Source organism: Diplotaxodon limnothrissa, linkage group LG1 (assembly GCF_057381915.1).
Source record: "Diplotaxodon limnothrissa isolate DT_005_m linkage group LG1, D_limnothrissa_male_GT1.1, whole genome shotgun sequence".
Taxonomy (NCBI): domain Eukaryota; kingdom Metazoa; phylum Chordata; class Actinopteri; order Cichliformes; family Cichlidae; genus Diplotaxodon; species Diplotaxodon limnothrissa.
The window spans coordinates 33789566-33796606 of NC_140596.1; the positions used below are offsets into that span (position 1 = coordinate 33789566).

A 7041-nucleotide genomic window follows, 5' to 3' on the forward strand; every position below is an offset into this window, starting at 1 on the left:
AATGCACTTGTCCAAAGATGATATTGTTGTGCACACCAGACGATGATTGTGACACTGTTAGCAAAATATTGCAACATTTATTTGTTTTGGACAGTTGGAAAGGTGAGGTGTTTTCAATTCAGTTGCAGATATCAACTAATAAACTTCGTCCATGTAAATCACATCACACCCAGGTGACTGCCAAACACACACACACACACAGCATCCATAAGGAATGATGATAGATTAAATTATTAGTTCATTAAGTGGTACACTGGATTATATTTACCCTTTCAGGCTCTGGATGTTTCAGGTCCAGATCATTGTTTGGAAAGCTGTTTGGTTGCGGCTTTAGGCAGCTCACAGTCTTCTGAATCTGGCTGGTCTCAGTCTTCGTGTGTAACAGATAGAGAATGAAGACAAAAGAACAGTAATCTGACAGTTACTAAAAATGCATCACTCAAGAGGATGAATAGACCATTTCACTATCGGCAAATAGCGTAAGGTACACATCGTGCATGAGAAACATTCATTAAAATCTGTCCTAGGTCAATGTTACCTCTTCAAAATCTTGCACTGAAGAAGAATGCATGGCTTCTGAGCCTTGCTGAGGCATTTCTTCATCAAGATCCTGCAACAAAGAAAAGATGGCACAAAGATTAGACCAAGTGCTCTTCTTGCAACTGTACTGGGCAGGCCTGTGCTTCTGTTTTTAATTTGCATGTGTGTGTGGGGGGGGGGGGCCTTTCCACTCAAGAAATGTTTTCTTCTGAAAAAAATACTGGCTACAATAGTTAACAACTGATTCCTTTGCAATCATCCATCCTCTTCCACTTATCCTTATCAGGATTGTGGGGTAGCAGTTTTGGGGCCTATACCAGCTACCATAGGGCAGTACAACCTGGACAGATCACCAGTCTAACATGGAAGGACAAGCATTTGCATTCACACCAAAGGGCAGTTTTGAATCATCAGTTAACCTAACCCCATAAGCTACATCTTTGGACTGTGGGAAGAAGCCAGAGTACACAGCCAGAGAGAGCCCATGCACTAAAGCAGTAAAAAGTGCCTAAAACAAGTTAAGAAGTTGTATAGTACTATCTATCTTAATGTTCAAGCCTGAGTTTCAAAAAATTTCAACATAGAAACAAAGCACATGCAGTCAGTTCTGCATGCTGTAGGTCAAACTGTCAAGACATACGAGAAGACCCCTCCTAAAACCAGAGTGATGTCACCATGAAGCAAACTTTGACGGAGTCCCCCAATAACAGTGTGGTCCTCCTAAGTCACATTTGGGTGGTTAACACACACACACACACACACACACTCAGATGTTATCCAGACTTGCACTTTGAAACAATGAAAAGGACCTACAAGCCACAGTCCATGTAAATCACATCACACCCAGGTGACTGCCAAACACACACACAGCATCCATAAGGAATGATGATAGATTAAATTATTAGTTCATTAAGTGGTACACTGGATTATATTTACCCTTTCAGGCTCTGGATGTTTCAGGTCCAGATCATTGTTTGGAAAGCTGTTTGGTTGCGGCTTTAGGCAGCTCACAGTCTTCTGAATCTGGCTGGTCTCAGTCTTCGTGTGTAACAGATAGAGAATGAAGACAAAAGAACAGTAATCTGACAGTTACTAAAAATGCATCACTCAAGAGGATGAATAGACCATTTCACTATTGGCAAATAGCGTAAGGTACACATCGTGCATGAGAAACATTCATTAAAATCTGTCCTAGGTCAATGTTACCTCTTCAAAATCTTGCACTGAAGAAGAATGCATGGCTTCTGAGCCTTGCTGAGGCATTTCTTCATCAAGATCCTGCAACAAAGAAAAGATGGCACAAAGATTAGACCAAGTGCTCTTCTTGCAACTGTACTGGGCAGTCCTGTGCTTCTGTCTTTAATTTGCATGTGTGTGTGTGTGTGTGTGTGGGGGGGGGGGGGGGGCTTTCCACTCAAGAAATGTTTTCTTCTGAAAAAAATACTGGCTACAATAGTTAACAACTGATTCCTTTGCAATCATCCATCCTCTTCCACTTATCCTTATCAGGATTGTGGGGTAGCAGTTTTGGGGCCTATACCAGCTACCATAGGGCAGTACAACCTGGACAGATTACCAGTCTAACATGGAAGGACAAGCATTTGCATTCACACCAAAGGGCAGTTTTGAATCACCAGTTAACCTAACCCCATAAGCTACATCTTTGGACTGTGGGAAGAAGCCAGAGTACACAGCCAGAGAGAGCCCATGCACTACAGCAGTAAAAAGTGCCTAAAACAAGTTAAGAAGTTGTATAGTACTATCTATCTTAATGTTCAAGCCTGAGTTTCAAAAAATTTCAACATAGAAACAAAGCACATGCAGTCAGCTCTGCATGCTGTAGGTCAAACTGTCAAGACATACGAGAAGACCCCTCCTAAAACCAGAGTGATGTCACCATGAAGCAAACTTTGACGGAGTCCCCCAATAACAGTGTGGTCCTCCTAAGTCACATTTGGGTGGTTAACACACACACACACACACACACTCAGATGTTATCCAGACTTGCACTTTGAAACAATGAAAAGGACCTACAAGCCACGGTCCATGTAAATCACATCACACCCAGGTGACTGCCAAACACACACACACACAGCATCCATAAAGAATGATGATAGATTAAATTATTAGTTCATTAAGTGGTACACTGGATTATATTTACCCTTTCAGGCTCTGGATGTTTCAGGTCCAGATCATTGTTTGGAAAGCTGTTTGGTTGCGGCTTTAGGCAGCTCACAGTCTTCTGAATCTGGCTGGTCTCAGTCTTCGTGTGTAACAGATAGAAAATGAATATACAGTGCATTTTTGAAGAGGCTTTTGAAACATTAAATAAACTGTATGAGAAAGATAAGTTTCAAGCTATTGTCTTTAAAATATTCACTGTCATGTATAGAGAATTTAAGGCCCTATGATTAAGAGACAAATAGTCAGTGTGATTTCTTTATTTTTTAAGCCATTGCTAAAGGAGTAAAACAATCACCTGTAGCAGCAACGAACTGTCACTAGGGCCCATTTATCTTCAAGGGACAAAATTTAAAATGAATCTAACTAAAGAGGCTACACAGCAAAATCTCCAGTGTTAAATTAACACTAGAGAGTGTCTATATGGGTCCACACAACACTGTTGAGTGTTGAATTAACACTTTTGACAGTGTTATATGTTTAAAAGTAACCTAGTCAGTTTTGAAGATTAACAAAGACTAACACTGAGCAGTGCTGATTTTCTAACACTGGAATATTTCTAACATTTTGAGTTATTTTCCAGTGTTAGAAAATCAGCACTGCTCAGTGTTAGCCATTGTTAATCTTCAAAACTGACTAGGTTACTTTTAAACATATAACACTGTCAAAAGTGTTAATTTAACACTCAACAGTGTTGTATTTAACACTCAGAGGTGTGGACCCTTATAGACACTCTCCAGTGTTAATTTAACACTGGAGATTTTGCTGTGTAGAATCACATTAAACATCAATCACTGTTAAAATTTAGAAACCGAAAGCCATTTTTTATTTCTGCATACCTGCTGATATTTTTTTAGTGCTTTTAGAGGGCTTTGATGTGGCAGCCATCACAATTGCCTGTTTTCCATTAGTACCTACCCCTGTTTTTCCAGTAGGTTATAGTACCATGTAGTTTTTCAGTAACTACTGCACCAAGGTTCCAAGTGATCCAAAGTGATCAGAAAATTTGACATAGACTGAATGCCACCAGGTGGCTGGTCAATGGTGTCACTCGATAAGTTATGAGTGCGCCTCCTTCGTGAAAATCCAAGCCATCATTTTTGAAACTCTGAAATGTTTGAAATAGCGACCAAAATTAACAGCGTGATCCCTGAATTGAACACTAAAGTATAGACTGAGCAGCAGGCATTTTGTCACCTTGACGTCCATGCTTGCTGTGGCATTTATATCACTGGATGCTCGGCTGCATTGCTATAGTTACCCCAGGCACAGTAGGTGATACTCAATTTCAGTGAAAAACTAGATGCCCTAAGTCACGTTAAGCCAATTTGAGTAGGTACAAATGTAAAAATGGCTTAGGGTATGCAATTTATCAGTTCCAAAAAGTACAATTGTAGAAATACCTTGCATCTCCAGAGCCAATCCGAGTCACCATAATTATAGTCTATTTCTTCGCCTGGACTTATGTCTCTGCTTGCAAATAAGCATAGATGGGGCTTTCCATTGATATTTAATATTTTCATCTTAGCACTTGGACTGATGTGGTTGTCGTTGACAAGTCTGCCTAATGACCCATCTTCTTGAGATGCATCCACACTGTGGGGTTAGGCAAAAAAGTATTAGCTTAACTAGTTAGTTAGGAAGCTTTTTTTTTCATAAATCAAAAGCAATGTGTCATTTAATCTTAATCAAACTACACTGATATAATACGCACCACCAGAGTTTTCCATCAAACTTGAATTCAAACATGAACACCTTCAGGCTGTCATGATAAACTCTGTGTCTCCGCTCACATTCTTCTTTTGTTATGAGTTTACCTCTGTATTCCAAAAGAAAGTCTCCTTTTTGGAATGGAACAGTCGTGAAAATGCCCCGACCTGAATTGCAGAGGCATACCAAGTGAGTGACAAAAGACAAAGTGAAAAACTCCAAATCTAATCCAAACTAAAGACCAACTTACCTTTGAAGGCATTTATGTAGTGGATATCAAGTCCCAGTTTGTCCCTTCCAGCAGAAACATGACAGACTGCATCCTCCCGTGGAGGAATGCGTCTCCTTCGCATGTTCTCCTGTACGATTGGCTGTATTACCAAAGCATATAAAGTATTACGATTATCGTCATCATTGTCATCATCATCAGTAGTAGCAGAACTAGCAGTAGTGTAGTTTACAGCATAAACACAGCTGACTTATTCATAGTGCTAATTTATGCCTTCTTTTAAAATGTTAAAGGCCTAGTACTCAAAATGGCGACATGTGACATTTCTGTAATGGCGACTGCAGAGAGTGATACAAGTACTGAGAAAGCTTAGGCATCAAAACTGTAAGAAGTTTTTTCTTCAGGCATATAAATAAATACACGACTAAATACACTTATACCCTTGCTTTTATTTTAGGGCTGTCAGCAGAATGGACAGACATTGGACAAACTGCCCGAAATTAGCTAACAGCGACATCAGGGATTTTGACTCAGACTGCGCTGGTTTAATTGTTAATCGCGTTAGTCGCGATGTCGGCATTAACACGTTTAAGCCACAATAATGCTTTAACACCGAGTAAATCCTAACACGGGTTAGCCCGCTTTATCGCGTTGACGCGGTTAGTCGTCAGCCCTATTTTATTTACTCAATGACAAACGCTGGGGCCGTTTTACTTCTTCAAAGACTCACTAACAGTCCATAAAGCATAAATTAAACCAGTTTAATATAGGCCTGTGCACCTATAATTTCATATAGTATTAAAGTCATGGTGCATTTTACATTAAAAAAGGCTTACCTTTGTGTTTTTAATCCGTCTTCGTATTGCCGTCGACATACACTTGTTAAAGGGCACGCGCGCGAAAGTTGTGGCGCCGTTTCCTGTAGGTACCGCCTATATATATAGCCTACCAATCACAATGACTTCCGGCCGTGTGTATTGAAAATGTGTATTAAATTGCAGTACCTACACACATCCACTCTAACTCGAAACGTCGCTGTGCAATACACTGGAATACACAAAAATCAGGTGAGGGGTATAGGTGGACTTTTAAGAAAATCAGAAAATCTTTTAATTATAGTTTAATAAATGAATTTACACTACAGTTTAAGCAAATACAGGTCAAAAGATAAATAATGACCTCATAAGAAGTAGAAAAAATTATTATTTAGACACTTAAAAATGCATTTACAAGTCATGTTTTAGGGGGACACATGAATACACAGCAAAAAGTCGAAATGTCCCCGGAGCCCAGGTACAGCGCAGGTCAAATGTCAATCCATACCACATAGACGCACTCACACACACACACACACAGTATTCTTTGTTCACATGTATACCTATGTAAGATGCTATATGTTAATGACCCTATGCATATTCATGTAACCACAATAAAAGGAGTGCTATGGGGAACCTGGCTGAGAGTCTGACAGAGGTCAAGTGGTGGAACGACGCTTGGCTCCAGCCAGGTCTCCCTCATGCATGAGTAAACCAGAGAACTTTGGTGCCTTGTGTCTTGCTTTTTGCTGCGTAGCAAATTGTCCTTAACGTTCCAGCGAATAGGTTTATGCTACAAACCTATCAATGTTGAATATGGAGTTTCCAGGCAATAGGAACAGAGGACGAGACATAGAGAATACTTATGGATGTATTGTCTTAATATACGCTCAGTCACCCAGGTAAAAAAATCCCAAAAAGTTGATTCTGTTCATCTGGATGTAGCGTTTTCAGTGGGAGAAACGTTTCATCACTTCTTCAGTCTCGGATGACTGCAGGTTTTCCCAACCTTTTAAACAGTACATTTGCATAATGACTGAAACTAGCACCATTGGCGAACAATAGGCTGTGAGGTCAGTTTGTTGATTATTCATATGCAAAATATTAATGATCATTATTCATTCATTATTCCATCAACTGCTTGTTATTTGTTGCTATATAAATAAAATTACATTTAATAGAAAAGAAGAGTAATACAATTCAGTCTCCATCCTTAATCAGCCTAACCTGCTGCACATCCTTTCCAGCTTGATCCCTCTGTGTAGCCAATCAGTACATGTCCTTTTCTTCTTCTTTAATTTCCACACTCACATAAAACTCAGTATAAGGCTTTTCCTTTTTCACCCTCTCTTTGTTCTATGCCTAGCCTCCCAGTACTCCTGTGTACTTTCTTCATCTACCTAACTATCCCACTTTTTCTTTGTCAAACTCTTTCTTCTAATGTTTACCTTCCTTGTCCTTCCTCATTCCACCACCAAGTCTCCTTGTCCTCTTACCCACGTCTAAAGGATAGACCATCTTACTTGGCCATTTCAGCTTTACTTTCCTAGTCACCTGGTAATTCTT

At 39.8% G+C, this 7041-nt stretch overlaps 1 long non-coding RNA gene across 1 annotated transcript; it reads right to left on the reverse strand.

Moving 5' to 3' along the window:
* Positions 1-3792: 3792 nt before the first annotated feature.
* On the reverse strand, positions 3793-5812 carry LOC146640080 (uncharacterized). Its single transcript, XR_014906333.1, has 3 exons — positions 4682-5812; positions 4436-4598; positions 3793-4317 (listed from the first exon to the last, which is right to left on the reverse strand). It is a non-coding gene; the product is annotated as an uncharacterized LOC146640080 (long non-coding RNA).
* Positions 5813-7041: the final 1229 nt, after the last annotated feature.